Genomic DNA, 23,862 nt, shown 5'->3' with positions numbered 1-23,862 from the left:
AAAACCGGAAGTGATGCTGTGGCTCAGGGGGTAGAGTACTAGCCTTGTTCTGAGGAGCTCAGGGATAGCATCCAGGCCCAGAATTCAATCCCCACAAATGACAAGAAGTGGACTTCCCACACAAGAAGGGACTGAATAACACACAGGGTCCTAGGAAGCCTGGCAGAGAAATCAGGCCAAGATTCCTCTCAGCTGGGGTCATGAGTAGGTCACCTGGCTTCTCCATGACTCATTTTCCCCAGCTGGAAAAATGAATAGAGTGAAAAATCCCTTCCGCATGGGGACAGGGTAATGATGAAAGGCAGCCATGTTTTGTTTCATAATCCCACACCTGTTGCTTGATTAATAACAGACCCCATCTGAGCCCTTTCCCGGCAACTTCCTGTCATATGCTCACAGAATTGTTGAGAACTGTATCTGACACCTGCTCCCTCTGTGCCTGGCCCTGCTCCAGAGACACCTCTGTATTAGTCCCTTATTTACTCACAACTGTCCTATGAGGAGACTTAGGTCCAATGGTGGACATCCAACCCAGAGCTTCACCTGTGGTCAAGAATCGGCTGCCGTGAACTAAGAGTTTGGGACAATCCATCTAAAATGATGACTGAGCAGGGCACTAAATGTCTACCACCACCACTACCTCCCCCCACCCCCCACATACACACAAACACACCTCCACCATCCTTTGCAGGCAAAGATGTTTTACTTTCTTTCTTTTTGTTGGTTGTGGGGCTTGAACTCTGGGCCTGGGTTCTATCCCTGACCTCTTCAGCGCAAGTCCAGCACTCTACTACTTGAGCCACAGCACCACTTCCGGTTTTCTGGTGCTTTATTGGAGAGAAGAGTCTGAGGGTCTTTCCTGCCCAAGCTGGCTTTTACCATGATCCTAAGATTCAGCTCCTGAGTACTTAGGATGAGAGCCATGAGCCACTGGCACCCGGCCAAAGAGGCTTTTCTATGCCTGTCATCCTATCCCCTCAGGAGACTGAGATCTGAGGACTGCACTTGGATGCAACCCTTGGCAGCAAAGTCATTGAAAACTCTTATCTCCAATTAAACACCCAAAAACCTTGCAAGTGGAGCTGTGGCTCAAATGGTAGAGTGCTAGCTTTGAGCATGAAACCAGGGATGGGACCCAGGCCCTAGTTTTAAGCTTTTTCTAGCATAGACACACCCAAGAAAAGGAAGCAGGTGAGCACACGGGAGTTCAAAGCTCACACACAATACTCAAGACTCACAGAATAGACCCCATCCTGCTCTGAGTCTCTAGATTCTATGTACTAGATCATGGTAGGCTGAGATGGGACTGACCATGCACCAAGTCAGGACATTCAAGTACAATCCATACTGAGGATCCCATGACCTCATCAAGGACTCAAGATCTCTCACTGTCCTGCCTTGACACTGGGCAGTCAGGTGAGATCTAGTTATCCAAACAAAGGATATGGGAATGAATGAATTTCTCAGCCAAGGGATGCAGACTGGAGGGCTCTAGGTCCCTCTCTCTCAGGGAGGAGAAAGGGGCTGATCCATCTCAGGAATGTTCCTGGGTTGTGAGTATCCTCAAAGAAACAACCCTGCTCCCACCCCAGTGCCTCCTGATTTCCCACTAGCCTCAACCTTCAGTCGGCCCCTCCCACATCTGCCATCTAGACTAAAGGGTGAGCCAGCAAAGAGACCCACCTCTACCTCTGAGAATGGCAGTCAGGGGGCCGTAGAATCCCCTAGAGGAAGTCTGGGGGCAACACGGGTCTGACTCTTGCCCTCATTCCCTGGGTGTCCTGTTCCAGTGGCACGCTTACCTCTGTCTCTGGTCGAGGAATGAACACTGGGGGTGTCACCTTCAGATTGAGCCAGCAAAAGTGCCAGTGCCCATGGATGTACTGCACAGGCATCCTGCAGTGGACGACAGCCAGGTTTTCAATGGTGAAACCAGAGTGCCAGGACTTTTAATAGCCATGTGGCTGGGTCGAAGATTCTATCACTGATGGTCTAGGCCTGAGTCACTGGATCTGGGATTGTCCTCCCTCTTCATCTCCCTGCTAATCCCTTGCCACCCCCCTCTAGACACTCCCTCAACCTATACCTCCCTAGCGCTTGGACAGTATCTTCTTATCTGACCAGAAAATAAACTCCATGAGCCAGGGGAAATTGAAACTCTGTGACCCACCCTGAGTCCTAGGGTCTACCCGAGGCTACTTCCCTCTGCAGTCAGCGACCACTCAGATTTGTATGTCATGAAGTTGCTGATGTCATGAATGGGTCAGTGGCTTGGTCCTACACACTAGCTTTAGGCTCTGGAACTGTCCCCACAGAGATTGTGAATGGTTGGCTCCCTTGATCTAGGGACTCCAAACCAAGGCTTGCATGCTCCCTTCTTCCTTCCTTTCCTCCTTTTCTCCCTCCATCCTTCCCTCCTCTCTTTCTCTTTCCTTTCTTTGTGTCACTCCTGGGCATGAACTCAGAGCCTGGGTGCTGTCCCTGAGCCTTTTTACTCAAGGCCAACAGTCTACAGCTTGAGCTGCTAATCCACTTCTGGCATTTTCTTTTTGGTAGTCAGTTGGAGATAAAGAGTCTCAAGCCTCCTAAGTAGCTAGGATGACAGGTGTGAGGCACCAGCATCCAGCTCAAACCAAGATTTCTTCATGTGCTGTGGAACCAGCACTGGAACCTTTCATCGTGTATGACTCCAACTCTCTCTCCCCCAGGAACTGGCACACACTGTAACGTTTTGTTAGATAAATAGATGAGCATCTGTCTATGACAATACTACAGAAAAGTCCCATCCAACTCAGGTAAGCATCCTGGGTGGGGGTAAAGCCTGATGTAGCTCTCCCACAGTTCTCCCTCCTCCCTCTTCCCACCCTCCTGGTGCCACCGCACTTAACTCTTTTGGTTCCAAGGACGTGAGCCATGTACTCACTGTATTCTGGGGTCTCTAGGATGACTATCTTCTCAAAGATCTCTGTCCAGCCACTGACCAGCTGTATGGCACTCTATTCCCCACTCAGCTGTGAACAAGGTTGTCCTGAGTTGAAAGCTTGGCTCAAGGGGCCTCCTCTGCACTCCCTAGTGCCAGACTGGATGGTCCACCATATCCGGCCCCCAATTTTCATGTTGCAGAAAAGGATCCCTGAGGCATCCTGGGTCTCTGAATCTCCCAGAGTCCAGTACAGGTCCTGGGAATTGTCTCTGCTCACAGCAATCAGGCTGCAGATGGCAAGGTCACAATCTCTGCTCCCCACAACATTCTCGAATGTAGTGATCACCCTAGAGAGAGCCGGAGGAGAATCGGCAGCTGCTGGAGAAAGGCAGTCAAGGCACGGCGTTCATATCAGGAGACCATTTGGCTCCGCAACTCTGCTTGTGCTGCTTGAATATCATTGTTTGGTGGCTGAAATGGTCCTTCTCATTTGACCCATTATCCCAAGCATTAGTAGAAATTGCCAGCTTCAAGGAAAAAACCCTGGAAAAGCTGGCATTTCAACTTGTCCCAATCAAACTTAAAGGGTTCCAAAGTCAGTGGTCCCCTTTTCCTTCCAGACAGCCTACAGTAGGTTACAGAAAATGGCATTCAGAGAGCCCTAGCTAACAGCCATGTCCTGATACCAAGCAGGCTCCAGCAGGGGCAAACACTTGCCTACCATTGCCTAGCTGGAAACAGCCCAGGAGGGACACAGATTGGAGTCTGCAGGACTCCAGGTAGGACTACCCACCAGTGCACTGCCCCTAGAGTGAATCCACGCCACCACTGGGGGACGGAGCCCCCTCCCCAGATGCCCACTTACATGGTCAATACCCTGGGTAAGATTCTCCTCTCATCCTCAGTCGTGGTGAACCATCTGCTATGTCACACCGTTCATCACTTCCCAGACCCTCCTAGATTCACAGCCCCTGCCCTACTACCTCCCATCTAATTCCCTATTTATGTTTGGCAGACTCATTCCCAACCTTGAATTAGCTCCAACTATACACACCAGAGCAGACTGTCTGGCTGGAAGAGTGCGGCTGTGATCACAGTAGCCTCATGAGCCTTCTGGCTAAAGACAGAAGGGCAGGTGTCCACTCTGGTCTGCGGTTCACACAGGCCTCCTAGAAGAGACCCACGCAGGTCCAGCAGCTACTGTGGGCTGCAGAAAAGGGGAAGAAAGAGGTGGAAAGGAACATCTACTGAGACCTTCTCTAAAGGAGCCATGAAACGGTGAAAGAGAAAACAAAAATTATGGCTGGGCTCATACTGGACATTAATTGAAAAAGAATAACAAATACACACATACACACAAATAAAATGCTTTTGCTCTTTTTAGACAAGGTGACTGTACAATGAGAAAGATTATCTCTCTCTCTCTCTCTCTTTCTCTCTCTCTCTCTGTCTCTTTCTCTCTCTCTCTCTCTCTCGCACGCACACACACGCACACACACACACACACACACACACACACACACACACACACACACACACAGATTCAGAGCAGTGTCTCTCCTGAGTTTGTTGGTTTCTCACCTGGGCAATGTACTAGCTGGAGCACAGGGGTTCCCTTGTCAGAACCAAGGGATCTCACCCAAGGGGAACAATGCTCTCATAATGCAGAAGGGCCAGACCCTTCCCATTGGTAACAACAAGCCTTGACTCCCCATTCACCAAAACCCTAGACCAGGATGCTGGGTGAAGGAGTTCCGAGACACGTGGCTTCTCAGAGCCTGGACAGAAAACAAAGCAGGTGCCTCCAGAAAGGTGTCTGACCTGGGGTGGGGGCGTTGTTGGGGACTTTGATGGGGTCCTAAAGGCTATATACATGGATGGACTCCCTACTTCCCTCCTACATACTTCTGGGCAACGTGGCAAATTCTTGGTGAGGACTAGGAGACTAGATGGACTGGTAGCACTAGCAGAAGCTGGCAGAACTGGGAAATGTGATCACCCAGTCAGAACTGTTGAATGCTGGGGTTGGTGTACAGGCCGGTTATATGTGTGTCAGAGGGGGTGTGTTTTTCTCCCAAATACCCACCTTCTATCTGACCCCAGTGCCCTCACCTCTGTAGTGGGCTCTTCTGGGAATGACCTCAGGTGAAAGGGTGACTGAGCGCAGAAGACAAGGGCTCACACAACAACGGAGTCTATCTTCTGCATCCAACAACCCCTGCCCAGCAAAAGGGAAAAGAACCTAGAAGGTAGGTGTGGAGGTGCAGCTCCCCACCTCTGACTAAAGCCACCAGGTTCCCACCAGGGAGAGGTAGGGTGCAGATGCACAGCTGTGTGGTTCCCACTGCTCCAGGCCAGGGGTTCTGTGGTGTCCCCTCCTCCCCATCCCTGCAGCTCCCCTTTTCCTGGAACACTGGCCACTAGGGATGAGGGTGGGATCCTCAGGTGGACACCCACCTCCACCCCCCACCCCTGGGGTGCATTTGTGGCAGAGCCAGGACAGACTGTGGGGCACGGTGGAGGCACAGGCAGGGCAGGATGGGGAGGCAAGAGGCAAGGGTCGGGGCCGCGAGGGTGGGGAGGAAGGGTAGAGTGGGGGATGGGGTTTACAGGGGGGGTTGTGGAGTGCGGGAGCTCAGGTCGGCCACTCACGTGTGCTGCTGGAAGAAGCTGTAGGCTGCGATTCCGTGTGGCGCCAGGAGTCTGAGAACCGAGGGCTGGAACCAAGTCAGGGCCACCAGCAGGCCAGGGGCGCAACATCTCCGCCAGGTGACTGCTAGAGGCTCCGTGGGTCCCAGCCAGCAGCGCCATGTTTGAAACCCAGCGCGGGCGCGTGGTGTAGCTGTGCGCAGCCTCTGCTCTTCCTCAGCCACCACCGCAGACTCAGCGGCCTCCTAACCTGTGGCCGCCGCCGCCTCAGCAGCCACTGCCTCTGCCGTGCTCCCCGCACCGGGACCTCAGACTCAGGGCCACCATGGCTGGGCGCCTCCGAGGGGCTGCGTGTGGCGATGTGCGTGCCTTGCAGCTCCACATGCTCTGCGCTCCCGGCCAGGACCCACACTATGATCGGAGCACCCGCCAGCCACTGAAGCCGTTTCCACGCGTGCTAGTGCTCATGCTCGCTCTTCTCCCAGCTCTCTCTCTGCCCCACACTCCTCTCCTGGGCCACCCACCCCTGCTGCACACACACCGATGCCCCTGGAGCTCCTGGCCATTGCTGCCACCAAAGTGTGCTCCTGGGCCCCGCCCCCTCCTCCCCTGGGTCCCACCCCCCACCCCTGGCCACAATTGCAGCCCTGACTGGGCCCTGAGGCTTCTGGACCATGGCAATTGCAGCCTTACCTCAGCTCAACATTACCCCCACCCCTAGTACCGGCCCAGGGGATCGAATCTCCCCTCAGCCCCACCGCTGGAGGAGACTCTCCTCCATCCCCCTCCACTCCACACACCAAGCAGTTGCATGGTGACACTCCTGTGTGTATGTGTGTTTGTGTTTGTGTCTGTGTGATTGTTGGGGATAACCACCTCTCAAGGACTCAGAACATAGCACCCTTTGGGATGACTCAGCACACAGCACACTTCCAAAATCAGCACAAAGCACCCTGTGTAAATGACTCAGCACACAGCTCCCCTTGAAGGACTCAGCATGTAGTATGCTGAGTACTCTACCCAGCACCCTTTGAAGGAGGGAGTCTATAGCCCACAGTGTAAAGGACTCAGTGAATGGCATGCTTTGAAACACTCAGCACATAGCACTCTTTCCCAGGGACTCATCACAATCTGTGTTGAAGCACGCTGTGTAAAACACCCAGTGCACAGCTTCCTTAGATAAACTCAGCACACAGAACAATTTTGAAGGACTCAGCACATACCACACTGTGGAAGCTCTCAGCACACAGCACCATTTGAAGGACAGTACAGAGCACCCTATGGAAAGGACTTGGCACACAGCACTCAAAATACACTTCATCCCTCTCTTCTCAATGGCTCACACATAGCAGGACCCTTTAGGATGCATTAACACACCACAACTTTTGAAGGACTCAGAGTACAATACTTTGTGTAATGGACTCAGCAAAAAGCCCCCTTAAAAAAAAACCAGGATGGCCCACTCTTCTCAGGGATTCAGCACATAGCACCCTTTGGGATGACTCAGCAAACAGCATCTTTTTAAGGACTCAGCATATAACTCCCATGAGGGAAGGACCCAGTAAATAGCGCCCTGTGAAGGACTCAGCACATAGCTGTATGTCACAAGTTCAGCTGTCATTAGAATTAGGGTGCTTTCTTCAGTATCACCATTCTTCAGAAACACGTCACAAATCCTACCAGTTCACATTTAGACAAGCTGTGTTTTATGAGGGAAGTCAGCTGGGGGTCTTTAACTAAAAGCTTGGGGGCCCTGTCCCTGAGCTCTTTGGTTCAATGCTAGAGCTCTAACACTTGGAGGCACAGATCCAATTTTGTTTTTTGGGGTTTTTCTCTGACAGGTCTTATGGTGATAAGTAAGGCCAAGTTAGGGTATCCGTGGGCAAAGGCTCTTAGCTCAGCCTGGAGCTGACCTCTCCCTTCCCTGTTGCCCTGGAAAGCTGGGCCTCCTGGAGCTCTCTGGGCCTAGGGTTGAACAGACCTACTCAGGCATCAGCAATCAGGGTGAGCAAAAGTCAGCTTGGCCCTAGTAACTTGCCCAAATTGAACTCTAGAGGATAATGGCATGAGACCGCATGTTCCGTGTGTGGCCACCAGGGGGCAGGAGTGGCCCACAATAGGGATTGTACTTGTCACTTGTGTTTACTCTTGCTTCCCTGGGGCCCCCAATCATGATTCAAAGCCACCATGGACAGCAAAGTCCTTGAGACTCATACCTACAATTAACCATCAAAAAGGAAGTGGGGCTGCACACACACACACACACACACACACACACACACACACACACAAACACAAACACACACACCACATATATGCAAAATCAGAGATTTCTACACTGCAGTCTTTGGGTATTCTCTACTTTTTCCCCCACTAAGCCTGGTGGCTGCTGGCCCAGATGTTTGGTGCATACAACATCACCTGGCATCTTCAATTTTGGAGGAACAGAATGGCTAGAAGGTCAACCTTCCCCCATCCCGGCTCCTTGATTGGGTCATCGTCTATCCAGGCCCTTTGGGGCTCCTTTACAGACTCGCCAAGATGCCTTCAAAAGGCATCACATACTGGGCACTGGTGGCTCATGCCTGTCATTCTAGCTACGCAGGAAGCTGAGATCTGGAGGATCATGGTGCCAAGCCAGTCTGGGCAGGACAGTGTATGAGACTCTTATCGATGAACCATCAGAAAACAAAAATGGCAGTGTGGCTCAAGTGGTAGAGTGCCAGCCTTGAGAAAAAGAGCTCAGGGACAGCCTTCACGACCAACAACAACACGGAGAGGCATTGCATGATGTCTTTGGGATTGTCATGGGCCAAATGTAATTGGAATTAATTATAATTGGAATTAATCAAGTCCTCCAAGACAAAGCAGTACCTCCTTTAATCCTGTGCTCCTCCATCTCGTCTCACCCCCTGGCCTTGTTCGTGCTTTGGGTCAGCATGGTTCTGGCTGGATGGGAGGGCTCCAAGGAAGATCCCAGAGCAATCACCCCACCTCCTTCTGCCCTGCTCACCCTGATGCTTCTGCTCTTTGCCATAGACCTTCTTCCTGGAATCCATCCATGAGGTCATCACCACCATCATAGTGGTGAGTGGTGGGTGTGGCCTAACTAGGGGCAGTCAGAGGTGGAAGTAGGTCTGGGACTAGGAGCTTCCACTTTGGGTGTGGGCTGAGGCCTGGGCTGACTTTTATTTCATCCTGAGCCTTGCAGTGGTAGGGAGACAGTTTAGACTTTACATTGAGTCAGGTAAGATTGGAATCTGGAGGACCACTTGTGTGGGGAAGGATGTGGGACTCAGGGGGCCACTGTTGTTGGTATTTTCTTGGGACTCCCCCCTCCCTCTCTCATCCCTCAATGGTAGAAGAAAAACTTCAACTCAGGGTGTGGGAAGAGGGGGCAGGGGAATATTTTGGGTTGAACCAGACTTGTGCTTCATATTAATCCTAGCCCCTACTTCCTATTTATCTGAGGAATGGCCATATGGGTTTGGGAGGGGGAAAAATCATCCTAGCTGAGAATGTGGATCAGTGGTAGAGTGTTTGCCTAGCATGCCAGAAGTCACCAATGGGCCACCAATAGGCCATTAGATGTCCCTTGAGTTTGGGCCAACTCCCTTCAGCCTCTGCCCTACCCTACCCCCAGTTTAACCTTCCCGTTGCCCGGCAGATGGAGGCCTGAGAGAAAGCCACTTGGTCACCTACTTCTGGTGGCTGCCAACGCTTTTGAGAGTCAGTATGTCACATAGAGAGTCGTCATCTACATCAGTCTACCGGAGAAAGTGAGAGAGCACTCCTCCCCTGAGCCTGGAAGCTGTGGGCAGATCTGGATGTGGGGCATCTGGGGCGGGACCTGCTCCTTGGGGGAATCCACTATGGGGTCGGGAACCCTGACCTCTCCTCTGGCAGTTTCCATGCTGTCTTCAAGTTGCTTCTGAAGCAGTGTTGGGGAGGGGGATGGGAGGCTCAGCCTGTGCTGGCATCTGGAAACTGCTGTCTGTGCTTTCCCTGGCTAGGAGTGACAGCAGCTCCTAAACACTCTCCTCTTCTCGATCTTCTCCTGAGACAGCCAGTGCATGCACTGGGCTTTTTCCCAACATAGCTCATTCAGGACCAACATCTGCTCTTTACACACCATGAGGGACTCCTTGATAGTTTGGATGTGTGCCAAAAGCTGGCTGCATCAATGGTGGAGCTCACCTGCTGGACTCTGGAAGTCCACCTCATCAGGCAGGTCATGGATGAGGGTCTGTGGCTCCAGCTCAGTCTGGCACTGAGCTGCTGGGTTGGCCATGGGGTGCCTGAAGCTAGCCCACCATTCTTGGGTCAGGAGTTTCCCCCTGTGGATCTCATCCTCCAAGAGCACTCTCAGAGCCATGTCACTCTTGGTCTGGGGAACCTCTCCATCCTGTGTGATGGTCACATGTGGTGGGGGGGATTCACCTAGTTACCTTTTGCTTCTCCAGGGCTCATCCCTTCCCCTTCCCCAGGGAAAGCCAGGAAGCTCAGCTGGGCTTGCAGGCATTCCTCCTGTGATCTGGTGGCTTCCAGGCACTTGAGAGTGTCCTGCCACTTCGGGGACACCACCTGGTCCCTCCAGTTTGTTGAGCCCTTCACTTGCATCAGCTGCTCCAGCAGCTGGATCTGCCTCTCTAAGTGCTGCTGCAGGGCCTCCTTCTCAGACCACAGTCGCTCATTGGAGACAATGTGCCATTCACAGGAGGTTCTGAACTCCTGCACTGGCCCAGGGACTGCTCCTGCTGCTCCTGAGCTGCTTGGCTCTCTCTCTCTCAGCCACCACTATCCATTTCTCTATCTTCTTCTCTGAGCAGTCCTACTGCTCCCGCAGATGTTTCTTCATCTGCTGCTTTGTGTCCAGGATGCTGGCAAGCTCCTCCTTCTCACTGCTCACCCGGTGGAGAGCGTCCCACAGCAGGGCCAGCTTTTCCTCCGGTTGTCTATCCCACACACATGCATATCGTGGGGTCTCAGGGGTCTCCTGCTGATCCTAGGCTTTCTCCTCCAGTCTCTGCAGTTGCTCCTGCTGCTCCACGTTCTGAAGACGGAGACTGGTTTTCCTGGACCTGGATATGAAGTTGTTCCTCCAGGTTATTCAACTCCATCTTCAGTACCTAATGCCCTCCAGCGCTTGTTGGAACTTGCATATTCTCTTCTTCATGTTGCTCCTCTGTATCTACAGCACTTCCACCTTCTCCTGCAACTCTGTGTTCACTTGCTCCAGGTCATCAAAGTTTCTGGTATTTTCCTCGAGCTGAAGGATCACATCATTCAGCTGTTTGAGGAACATTTTGGTCTTCTCCTTTGCAGCAGTGACCAGAGAAGCCACTATCTCCAGCTCTGCCACACGCCACTCTGTAGCTTGTAGGCAGCTGGTGACAGCTTCATGCTCCCTTTCTCTGTCATCAGCGGCCTGCTGCACTTGGGCCAGTGCACATTGTAAATCGCTTTCTGCCGAAACCAACCGCTGTATGGGTGCCTTTTGGATTTCTACCTCCATTTTTGGTGCTGCATGTATCTGGTCTATCTTCTCCCTCTCTTACTCCCATTGACCCTGCGGGTCTGTCTCCCTACTTCAGTGGTTGGATCTTGGCACAGAGTGCCTGGTTTCTTCTTTTCTGTGGTCCAGGGTGGGCACCATATGCAGGTAGCACCTCTGTGGATCCTTGGTGGGATTGGGACCCTTGACACTCTGGACCCTGGTGGCTGTGACTGAGTCCAAAGTCAGGGTAGGCCCATGGTCGGCATCACCTTTCGCTGGACTCTCCATTCAATCTCGCTCCCCAGTGGTGTTTGTCTTGGGGATCCCTCCCTTTTTCGTGTTCTTTGTTTTCTTGAATGTTTCAGGTCTGTCGGGAGGATACTGCTGGTGTTCTTGTGGCAGCTTTTTGCCCACAGTTCTCTCATTGATTCTTATTGTTTCAGACATCTGAGCGCCAGGACGGGAAAGTTGGGCTGGCCACATTCCCAGGCTCTAGAAAATCTTCTATTCTCCCACTCACTGACTAGGACATCGTTTCCTACTCTACCTCAAAGTCACCTGGAGTCTCTTGCTCACCACTCAGCCACCTCTACATTCCTCAACTGCTGATAGTGGTGTCACCCAACAGAGGGATTCCAGGTGCTACTGGGAAGCATGTAATATGGGCATGTCCACTATTCTTGGATCCCATTGGTGAAAAAGAATGATGAAAAAATGGGGGTGTGCCTGGAATCCTGGGATGCAGACCAAATGGGCCTAGTCAACATGACAGCAGCTCCTTTACCAGGAAAGTCTGTCCAATCCAGTTGGGGACAAGAGGGAGACCTGCTTTAGCCAGATGGCTGCACAGATTGTGTGTATGTCTGTTTTTGCCAGTCCTGGACCTTGAACTCAGGATCTGGTCACAGTCCATGAGGTGTTCTTGCTCAAGATTAGCCCTCTACCACTGGAGCCACACAGCTCTACATCTGGCTTTGTTGGCATTGAGGTTGGACAGGGGTCTCAAGGACTTTCCTGCCTAGGGTTACTTTGACCATGATCCTCCTATCACAGCCTTGTAAGTATCAAGGAGGACTGGTGAGAGCCACTGGTGCTTGGCTAATCATTGTTCGGGATTATGGCTTCCTCAGTAGCCTGCAAGCCTTCAGCAATGCAAGGTGAAGTATGCTTTGGAGCCAGATCACTCAGACCCAGATGGCCATACTGCAAAGTAAGAAAATGTAAAAATGCCATCCTGCCACTTTTTTCTGTGCAATTCCCCCGTTGCACAGGGCCTGAAGTTCTAGGATCCCAGGATAGCTTGTGTTTCCAGCGGCTGCACCCCAGCCTATGGTGATGAAAGCTGAGGCACGGTTACCATGACCTGAGTTCAAGACCATGCTTGGCAAAAAAAGCAAAAAGCAGAAAAAAATTAGCTCCCTGGCTTGCAATTCACGCTGTTTCTCCTACCTTTGATTTTGAACTTAAGGCCTGGGTAACTCTGAAGCACTGTGGACGAAGGGGAAGCTCACCATGCTTGAAGACAAGAAAGTGAGGCCTGGTCCCTAGGCATGAATTAAAGTCCCAGCCCTGGAAAAATTCTATTTATATATATTGTAAAGGTAAGATTTCTACTTACATATAGATTTTCAGTCCATGTCCTGTTTGTATTGGTTATTTATTGTATTTTTGTTTTATTCATTTATTTTCCATTTTTTAATTGTGAAAATACTGTACATAGGGGATACAATTACATGGGCAAGATAATGAGTACATTTCATATCAAGCATTGTAGCCTCCTCCTTTGTTTCCACTTCCCATCCCTTCCCATGTTCCCTCTCACCCCCCCAACCAATCCTCCCTGCTCCTCCCCCGCACTCCCCCTGCACCAATGTTGTAAAGTTCATTTTTGACATAACGACTTGTACATCTCATTGCTGCAATGGGTCCACCTGTATCCCTATTTAAACGATTAATTTTTCCTGTTTCCCTCCACAAATTATACCGACATCAAATACAGTGAAAGCAGGTGTTATACTGTGGGAGAGGGACGTACAAAGCAACAAAGAAATAATATTATACATGTGTTAGAAACAATCACAAGAGAGAGAAAAATCATTTGAGTACATATCTTAGGGTTCATTTCCCTAACATCACCTTATCTGACCTATTCTGCTTGACCCAGACATATACTAGATATTGCAAATAAGGGAAACCATGGGACCTATGTTTCTTTGGGCCTGGCTTACTTCACTTAATATAATTTTTTCCAAGTCTTTCCATTTCCTAATAAATGGGGCAATGTCATTCTTTCTGATGGAGGCATAGAATTCCATTGTGTATATATACTACGTTTTCTTGATCCATTCATCTACTGAGGGGCATCTGGGCTGGTTCCATATCTTAGCTATAGTAAATAGTGCTGCAGTAAACATAGTCGTGCTGGTAGCTTTAGTGTGGTCTTGTTTGTAAACATTTGGGTAAATGCTCAAAAGTGGGATTGCTGGGTCATAGGAGAGTTCTATGTGGAGTCTTTTGAGGAACCTCCATACTACTTTCCAAAGTGGTTGAACAAGTTTACACTCCCACCAACAATGCAGTAAGGTTCTCTTCTGTCCACATCCCCTCCAGCATCTGTTGTTATTAGAGTTCTTGATTATAGCCATTCTAACTGGTGTGAGGTGGTATCTCAATGTTGTTTTGATTTCATTTCTTTTATGGCTATGGAGGTTGAGCATTTCTTCATGTGTCTATTGGCCATGCTTCTTTCCTCTTCAGAGAAGTTTCTCTTTAAGTCCTTTGCCCACTCTTTTATTGGGCAATTGTTTCTTTGAGGATGTGTTGTTGGGCGATTTAATTTTCTGATTTCCCAGTATATTTTAGATATGAGATTTTTTATTGACTCTGATGACACACATTCCATTCATGATATTGATGACAACCCATCACATAGTATCTAGATTTGCACATGTGTTCTCCATCATGTCTGACACCCAGGACTCTCAGAGAAAAGGAAAACAGGTATCACACTCAGCTTCTTACTCCATGATCCAATTGTTGGCAGTGCTGGGATCTGAACTCAGGGCCTAGCAGACCCAATTCAGACCCTGAATGGGTGTGTCAAAACTGCAACCTCAAGCCAATGAAGCTGCCAGGGCATTTCCAGACCCTGAGATTGAGCTGCAGGAGTGGACAAAATAGCCATACATGGATAGACAGGTGGTAGAACAACAAAAAAAATATATTTGTACATAGTGCCAGAGATATCTACGTAATATTCAATGACATCAACTACATTCCTACTAACTCTTAGGACTTTATTATGCCACCATTGAAGGAATAGTATTCTTTTCATGCTTAATTAACCATTCATTAAGATGAATCATTGTCCTAGGATCACTGCCTCTAATTTTGGACTTCACCAATACACGCAGAAACTTCTCATTCAATCATGCGTTTGCTAACATTTCATTGTTATTCCCATGCATAGGAACAAGTATCTTGGGATCTCCCCACACTGGTAGGTGTCAGGACCAGGATTCAAGCTCAGGGCCTATTTTGCCGCATGGGCCTATGGTTTCCCTGATGGGCCGTTAGCCTTCTCCAATGCAAGGTGAAGTACCATTTGCAGCCGTGTAATTCAGACCCAGGATGGTCACCGTGCAAAACAAGAAAATATAAAAAATCCATCCTGCGACATTTTTTCTGTCATTTTTCTGTCATCTTTTCCTGTCATTTTTCTGTCAGTTTTTCCTGCAAAGTTTTAGAGCCTAGGATCCCAGGATCGGCTACAAGCCCATGGGAGCCCACCAGCCTGAGGTGATTGAAGCTGAGGCAGAGTTGTCATGAACTGAGTTCAAATCCCATGCTTGGCAATAATAATAATAATAATAATAATAATAATAATAATAATAATAATAATAATAATAACAATAGCACACCCTGGCTCAGAATTCTCACCATTTTTCTGCCACCTCTGAGATTCCAACTCAGGACTGGGTAACTTTGTTGCACTGTGGGGGAAAGTGAAGCTCACCATCCTTGAAGACTACAAGGTCAGGCCTAGTCTCAGGGCCTGAACTGAAGCCCAAGCACTGGCAAAAATCATATGCTCACCTACTTTATACATAGGATCTCTCTTTACATAGGGATGTGGAATGCATCATGCATTCAGTGTAGTTATTCTTTTTATTGTGTGCCTTAGTCATGGATGCATTTTGTATTTTATTGTATAAGATGACAGCTATAACTGTGCTGACATGGATGGCAACTGATTCCCATGAATATAGAGTTGCCTATATAGCATACTGCATCCTAGCTGAGACCCAGGACTTTCACAGGACAGAGAAACAGGTGCAACGATTGGCTTCTCACATCAGGATTCATCTTTTGGCAGTGCTGGGATCTGACCTCGGGGTATGGCAGGACCAATAGGCGAATGGGTCCAGGTAAGCACACCAGACTGTGAGACACTAAGGAGCGAGGCCATTCCCAGGACCTGAAATTGAGCCCCGTGTGGGCGTGGGGCAGGGCGGAGAAGGGGAGCATAACAGTCATCCTTTCATAATCTAAAGGAAGTATGTAAATAAGTACATATTTGTATAGAGTAGGATGGCGACCAGTGATGGAATCCAGTCTACCTTGTGACTAATGATTCTTGGATCTTCCCCAATGCCTCCATTTCATGACTGTGATGATTATGGCCATGTTTCATCAGCTCTTCATTAAAAATAATCTATACCCCATAAGTCCTGCCTATCATTTCCTACTAGCATCAAACTGGAACTACTCATTCAAAGATGAGATCCATCGAATTCCATGACTCTTCCTAGGTCTGGAAATGAGTATCTCAGAATCTCCCACCATTCCCTCAATTAACATGAACTGTCCCTCTAGGGAGGAAGGATGTACTGATTTTAATTCTCACTTTTCATGGCAGATGGTCAAAATGGAAACACCAATGTGCTATGCTGAAATGTAAACATTTAAACCACTTTTTGAAAAACTCTCTTGTTATAAAATCAAAATATATCAAATAAAGGCCAAGTGAACTTTAAAAAATATGAGAAATGCTAATGAAGCTCCCTGGCTTGGAATGTATGCTATTTTTTGTCTGCAAGGCCTGCTATTTGAACTCAGGGTCTGGGTAACTCTGTTGCACTCTGGGGGAAGGGGAAGGTCTCTGTGCTTGAAGATCAGAAAGTCAGGCCTCTTCCCTAGGCCTGAATTCAGGCCCCAACCCTGGAAAACGTAGTTCTTACATGTATTTTAAAGATAGGATTGAACTTCGAGACAGGTGTTCAGTCTATATTATGTTTGGTGTGGTCATTCATTTTACTTTTTGGTTTATTCGTTTATTTACCATTTATTTTATTGACTATGATGACACCTAACTTTGTATTACATTGTTTACACCCTATCACATAGCATTTAGATTTGTAGACTTGTTCTCCATCATGCCTGACATCCCGCACTCTCACAGAAAAGGAAAACAGGTGTCACACTTGGCTTCTTACTCCAGTATGACATTTTTGGCAGGCTCTGAGATCGAACAAAATAGCTATACATGGATAGACAGGTGGTACTACACCAATAAATACATATTAGTACAGAGTGCCGGAGCTGTGTATCTAGTATTTAATGACATCTGCTACGTTCCTACCAAGTCTTAGGTAGTTATTATGCCTCCATTGAAGGAATATTATTCTTTTCATGCCTAAGTAACCATTAATTGAGTTCAATCAGCGTCCTAGGATTATTTCATCTAATTTGAGTCCAGACCGCTGCATGAACTATTCAATCATGAGTTGCATACCATTCCATTGGAATTTCTATGCACAGGCAGGAGTCTCTTAGGATCTCCTGCCATTGGTAGGTGACAGGACCAGGATTTGAACTCAGGGACTATGTTGTGGGGTTGGCCTATAGCTTTCCTGACAGTCCACCAGCCTTCAGCAATGACAGGTCACCTGTGCGTGGTATCCATGTCATTCAGACCTAGGATGGTCACCATGCAAGGAACCAAAGCCAAGAAACCGCCTACCATGTTCAGCTTGATGCTTGTTTTAATGTCATTTTCATTTTGTTTTCCTGTCAGACATCAGGTCTTAGGATTCCAGGATCGGCTTTGGTTCTGGAGGCTGCACCCCAGGCTAGTGTGATGGAAGCTGAGACAGAGCTGTCATGATCTGAGTGGTATACAATTAATACATATTGGTAGAGTGCCAGAGCCATCTATCTGACTGAATGATGCCCACTACATTCCTACCAACTCTTAGGTATTTATTATACTGCCTTTGAAGTAATATTATTCTTTTCATGCTTACTAAACTATCAATTAAAATCAATCAGCATCCTAGGATTATTACATCCACTTTTAGATTTGATGGATGCACGAACTACTCTTTCAATCAGTATTTCTATGCATAGGAATGAGTCTATTGTGATGTCCTGCCATTGGTAGGTGTCAGGACTTAGATTTTTAACCCAGTGCCTATGTTGGCAGGTTTCGCCTATGGCTTCCCTGATGGCCCACCAGCCTTCAGGAATATCAGTTCAGTTCCACTTTGTAGCCGTGTCATTCAGACTCAGTATGATCACCCTGCAAAGAAAAAAATAACGTAAAACCACCAGTCCTCTGCAGCTGGACACTTTTTGTGCTGTCCCACTTTTTTTTTTCTTCCTGCAAGCTCTCAGGGTCTAGGATCCCAAGATTGACTATGGGTGAGAGGCTGCAGCCTAGTCTAAGGCAATCGAAGCTGAGGTAGACTTGCCATGGCCTGATTTCAAGCTCCATGGTTGGCAAAATAAAAAAGAATAAATAAAAAAATAATTAATTGTTGAACTAAATTGAAAAAAATCCCCCTGGTTTGGAATTTCTGCGTTTTCTTTCCTAGCCTGGGATTTGAACTCAGGATCTTGGTATATCTGTAGCAATGTGAGGGAAGGTGCAGAGTTTCTACTACTTGAGTTCAAATCCTGTGCCAAGACAAAAACAAAAAATTAAGTCACTGACCTCAGCTGGGGGGAGGGGGATAGCTGTGGAGGTGGGAGGGAAGGGAAGGCAAGGGGAAAACAAAGGAGGAGGCAACAATGCTCAATAGTAAATGTACTCATTACTTTGCTCATGTAACTGTAACCCTCTATACCACATTTTTACAACAAAAAATGTACAAAAAAGGAAAAAATTTAGAGCTCAGAGAAGCACTTTGAAGGTAAGGGAAGGATGTCTGAATAGCTGTACAAAATTATACACTGCAGTTTTTAAAATGTTCAGTATGAAATTGAATAAAAATAACTCCTTCCATTAAAAATAGTTAACTGACTGTCTTGGAACTGGGGCTAGTATTTCTGCCACTGCTGGGATTTGATCTCACCATCCGGGTAACTCTTTTGCATCTTAGGTGAAGGGGAAGCTCACTGTCCTTGAGGAAAAGAAATTCAGGGTAGAGTTCCCAGGGCCTGAATTAAGTCCCTATAATGGAAAATAATATTTATGTACATGTGTAATATATGTGACGTATTACATGTGTATGTTTATTACAAACTATGATTTTTTATTATTGTATTAGTATCACTATACACATAATATTTATTACATTTTGCACATCTATTATAAAATTATACACATCAATTTAGGACATTGACTCATTTTTCATTAATACTTTATTAAGTGTTGAAACGTGATACATAATTAAATGGAGGCATTTGTCACAGCCTTCACATGTTTGGAGTCACTCCCAAATATGAGCTGTGTCTTGTTTATCTTTAACAACTTCCTACACGTATTTTTTAGATGATTTATACTCAGAAGTCTTTCCTTGAGGATAGGCAAGTTGAGGGATAATATTGTAAGGGTGGGACTGGGAATGTGGCTTAGTGGTAGAGAGCTCGCTCAGCATGCATGAATGCCAGGGTTTGAATCCTCAGTGCCACAAACTCAGAAAAAGCCAGAAGCTGTGGAGTGCTCAAGTGGTAGAGCACTAGCCTTGAGAAAAAGAAGTACGGAGACAGTACCCAGCCCCTAAGTTCAAGCCCCAGCACTGGCAAAAACAATAGGCCTGATTCCAATGGCTCACACCTGGGACCGTTCTTCTCAGGAGGCTGAGATCCGAAGACCACAGTTCAAAGACAGCCTAGGCAAGGAAAGCCTGTTAGATTCTTATTACCAATGAGCCACCAAAAGACCCCATGTGGCACTGTGGCTCAAGTGGTAGCTTGTTCGCCTTGAGAGGAAGAGCTCAGGGACAGTGCCCAAGCTTGAGTTCGAGACACACAATGGGAAAAAGTGAAGGTTAATCAAAGTACTTTTCCTATTTCCTAATTAGGAGAACATTCTCTGGAAAAATGAAAGCTGATATACACCAGAATTGGAGTTAGAGCTCAAGGTTCAAGTTTAGCAGATCCATCTGCCCAGCCTCTCAGACTCTAGAATTATAACCTTGTGTCCTACAGGGTTCTGAAAGGTCCATTGTTGAAAGGCTTAATATGTTCCCCAAGCCCTTTGTGATAAGCAGTTGACTTGTATTGTCAATGTCATTACACTTCTGGCCTAGCAGAGCACCAGTAGCTAAGGCCCATCCCCTAGCTCAGGAGGCTGAGGTCTGAGGATTACATGGTGAAGCCAGCCAGGGCAGGAATGTCTATGACACTCTGACTTCCACTTCTGAAAGGCAGATGTTCAAGAGCTTCCTGGGTTTCCTTTGGTGATGAGAAGTTACTTGTACTTGAGTTGAACTCAAGGCCAGGGCACTGTCTCTAGCACTCTACTACTTGAGCCACAGCACCAATTCTGGCTTTTTCTGTGCATGTGCTACAGAGGGATCAAACTCAGGGCTTCTTGCATGCTAGGCAAGCCCTCTCTCACTAATCCACAATCCCAGTCCTCTCATCTTTTTCTTAATGGTAGTTTCTACCTAAGTATGGTACCATTTTACATCCCCCAAGTTTAATTTTCTGAATACCAGTTATTTCAAAAACCCTGATCTTCCCTTCTCCTACCTGATTTGTGACTGCTCCTGCCTTGGCCTCATAATAAAATGTAATAAAGGCTGCTGAGATCTTAAGTGTGCACCATATAAGGAACCAGGCCTGGAACTCTGGAAGAGAAAAGCCACGGGCCTGAAAAAAAAAGAATGATGCAGTATGTGCAACAAGCCTATCTGAAAAATAAATCTGTACATAAAAGGAGAAGCATTGCATACAATCTGTTTGAACTCAGGGAGGTAATATACACACATAAGTAGGTAGGACAATCATACATAAACTTGGCCTTCTCTTTTTGAGTTTTTATGGTGGCCATCCCGTGCTTAAACTCAGGGCCCTATGTGTTCCTCAGCCGTTTTGCTCAAGGCTGAGACTCTACCACTGCCACAGCTCCACTTCCAACCATATGGTTGTTAATTGGACATAAGCGCCTGCCAGGCTTTCCCGCCTGGTCTGGCTTGTATCTCCTGTTCAGCTTTCTTTCTCAAAGCTGGAGCTCTACCCTCTGGGCCTCTGATTCACTTCTGGTATTCTGGTGGTTTATTGAAATAAGAGTCTCGCAGACTTTGCTGCTTGGGCTGGCTTTGAACAGAGATCTCCTGAGGAGACTTCAAGTGGCTTTCCACAGGGATTCGCCGAGGATCTGCTCCACACAAACCCTTAGTCTAAATCTTGAGAGGTACTAGAACAAAAGGGAAACATGATGATGCTTCTAGTGTATTCTAGATACTTAAGTTGGAGACACAAAACAATCATAATTATAGATAATTTTATAAGCCTAAGGAGCAATGCAGACAGTATGATGATCGCTCCAGCTTTTGGTCCTCTCATCCTGAGACAGTAAATTCACTGCAGCTCAATGCTAAGTGACTGAACTGGCATGTCCTGTGGACATTTGCTGCCAAAATCATGTGACACTCATTTCTCACTTTTGGCTTCAAACCTGTGACCAGAGGAAAAGATGAGGAGAGAAATTCCTTCTCAGAGAAAGCACCTATAAAGAACATTGGGTAGTTTACTTATAAATTCAAAGCACTGGAATGATGCTGTTAAGTAGTCAGATTGTCCAGATTAAAAAATGAAGAAGAAAAGAAAGGCAGGTGCCACTGGCTGCTGACTGAAATCCCAGCTCCTCAGAGGATGAGATATAGAGAATCTGAGTTTGAATCCAGCCAGCATAGGAAAGTCCATGACACTGTTATTTCTAAGAGATCACAAAAAACCCAGAAGTGGGGCTGTGGCTCCAGGTTAATGCACTACTCTTGAGCAAAAGTAACTCAGGGACGCCTATGCTCATAGTTCAACCTCAGGATCTGCTTCCATGTCTTTGTGTATGTGTGGATGTATTCCTATAGGTGAAGCTCCGGAGTAGCTATGATGAAAGGCACCAAGCTACAAAATTTGTTTTCAATACAATGATTTCATAACACGGAGACTGCTTTCATTTCAGTGCATGTTCCTGGGCTCCCCTCACAGTTTCCAGTGCAGCCTGAGGGTTTCTCTGCCTCCCAGGCCTGTTGGAAGAAGTCTCTCTCATTGTCTGGACAGGCAGACAAAAGGCCTCAGTCCTGTACAGCTGTGTAACAAACAACTCCATATGGGACAATTAGTAAGGAGGAGTGTGGATGGGCTCTGAAGGTCAGGACAAAAAGGCCTCTTTGTACCCCAAGCTATCTCTCTCCCCAGTGCTCCATTTTAACAGGAAGCCTTCATTTGTGCCACCTCCTTTGGCAGGCCAAGTTCTCAGCACTAATCTTGCCTTTGTAAGACTGTATTCTGGTGATCAGATACAGTGCTCAATATAATTCAGGAGTCCTTCTGGCAGACAACTAGGGCACTTAACCTCAAGAAATGTTTCATTGAGGGAGATGATAGGCCTATGATGCCTCTGCTAGGTTTCCGGAAGCTTTAGAAATCCAATCACATGTCTGATCTCACCATGCTTCCTGTCATCTAGGACTGCTGAAGCACATTAGGTTTTGAAACCTTTTACCTCTCCTAGTTGAGCCCTGGGTGGCAAAGTTTTGGGGTTGAACACAGTGCCTGGGTGCTGACCATGAGGTGTGAGGGAGCCCAATGCTTTACCATTTTGTGTCACAGCTTTTACTTCTGGTCTGTGTGTGTGTGTGTGTGTGTGTGTGTGTGTGCAAGCTTGCACAAATACACCAGTCCTGGAGCTTGAACTCAGGACCTGAACACTGTACCTTATTTCTCTTGTACAAGAATAGTCCTCTCCCACTTGAGCCACAGAGCCACTTGAGAATTTTTTCTAGTGATGTGTTCCTGAGAAATCAAGTCCAGAGTTTCATAGATGCAAAGCACCCAACCCCTAAGGCACATACCCATCCCTCTACTTCAGGTTTGTTATTTTGTTTCTTTTTTGTTGTTGTTGCTTGTAGGAGTTGAAGTCTGGGCCTGGGTGATGTCCCTCAAGTCTTGTGCTCTACCACTTGAAGCAAAGCACCATTTCAGGTTGTCTCATGGTTCATTGGAGCTAAATGTCTCGGGGACTTTCTTGCCTAGGCTAGCTTTGAACCATGATTCTCAGATCTCATCCTACTGAGGAGCTAGGATGACAAGCGTGAGTGACAAGCATCCAGCTTCCACTTCAGGTTTCTTAGTGGTGAATTGAAGATAATAGTCTCATGGGACCTTTTGTGTCTGGCATAGTTTGGAAACCAGATCCTCAGATCTCAGCTTCCTGAGAAGGCAGGCTGACAGACCTCAGCTATAGACCCCTAGACTGTGGCACTCTACTGCAAGGGGGTCCTTGGCTCCACATGGTGGAATGCTAGCCATGTGCCCAAGAGGTAAGTGTCAGTGCCTATGCCACGAGTTCAAGGTTCATGACTGAGAAAAAACAAAACAAAACAATTGTCTGCAGTAGACAACTCACCCACTCTTCAGTAATACATAATTTTGTCCCTGCCATGGGGACATATCTGCATCTCAATATTCTTGTCTGCATAATCATCTCAGTTGTGTAGCTCTTACAAGGACCATATGAAAGAATGCACTCTGTGAAGGACACAGCAGATGGCACTCTTTGAAGGACTCAGCACACAACATCCTGTGAAGAAATAGCACCCAGCACCCAATGCAGGACTCAGCACACTGCACCCTGTGCCAGACTCAGCACAGAGCACTCTATGAAGGACTCAGCACATAGCTCTATTCCACAAGCTGTCATTAGAATTAGGTTGCTTTCATCAGTATCACCATTGTTTGAAGAACATTTCACAAATCACACAAGTTCACATCTAATGGTTTAGTGGGGTGTTTTTTTGGGGCCAGTCTACCCATAGGGCTTGAACTCAATGCATGGGGATACTGTTCTAATAACATTTGCTCAAGGCTAAGGCTCTACTACTTAGAGCCACATCTCCAAGAGTCTCACATACTTCCTACCAGGGCTTGGTTTTAAAGCTCCCAAGCAGCCAGGATGATGGGGGTAAGCCAGCAGCATCTGCTTCTGTGGAGCTCAGTTGCAGCTGTTTACATATGCCTAAGTCAGGTTAGGTGGCAACTCTCAGTGCCAGACTCCTAGCTTGTTCTGTGATGTGGTATTTGAAGTCCTGTCCTTCTATAATTGCAGTTAGAACATTCTACCTTTTTTTGGTGGCAGTGCTGGGGCTTGAGTAAGGGCTTAGACACTGTCCCTAACCATTTGTGCTCAAGGCTAGCACTCAATTGATTGAAAGACAGCAGAACTTCCAAGTTTTCTGCTTAGTGGCACTGAGGAGTCGAACCCAGGGCTCATGCTTACTAGAGGAGCACTCAATCACTGAGCCCCAGGAGTAAAGGATGTATAAATATATAGATTGTTGTA

General features: G+C 47.5%; 1 long non-coding RNA gene across 1 annotated transcript; it reads left to right on the top strand.

The window, feature by feature from the left end:
- Positions 1 to 8,713: 8,713 nt before the first annotated feature.
- LOC138838721 (uncharacterized) lies at positions 8,714 to 11,702 on the top strand. The gene is made up of 3 exons (XR_011375733.1): positions 8,714 to 8,819; positions 9,240 to 9,351; positions 11,513 to 11,702. It is a non-coding gene; the product is annotated as an uncharacterized lncRNA (long non-coding RNA).
- The last annotated feature ends 12,160 nt before the right edge of the window (positions 11,703 to 23,862 follow it).

The sequence above is a fragment of the Dipodomys merriami genome, unplaced genomic scaffold (genome assembly GCF_024711535.1).
Source record: "Dipodomys merriami isolate MVZ:Mamm:240054 unplaced genomic scaffold, mDipMer1.0.p SCAF_2898, whole genome shotgun sequence".
NCBI lineage: Eukaryota > Metazoa > Chordata > Mammalia > Rodentia > Heteromyidae > Dipodomys > Dipodomys merriami.
Note: the sequence above shows the minus strand (reverse complement) of the source record. Positions and strands in the feature narration are given on the sequence as shown.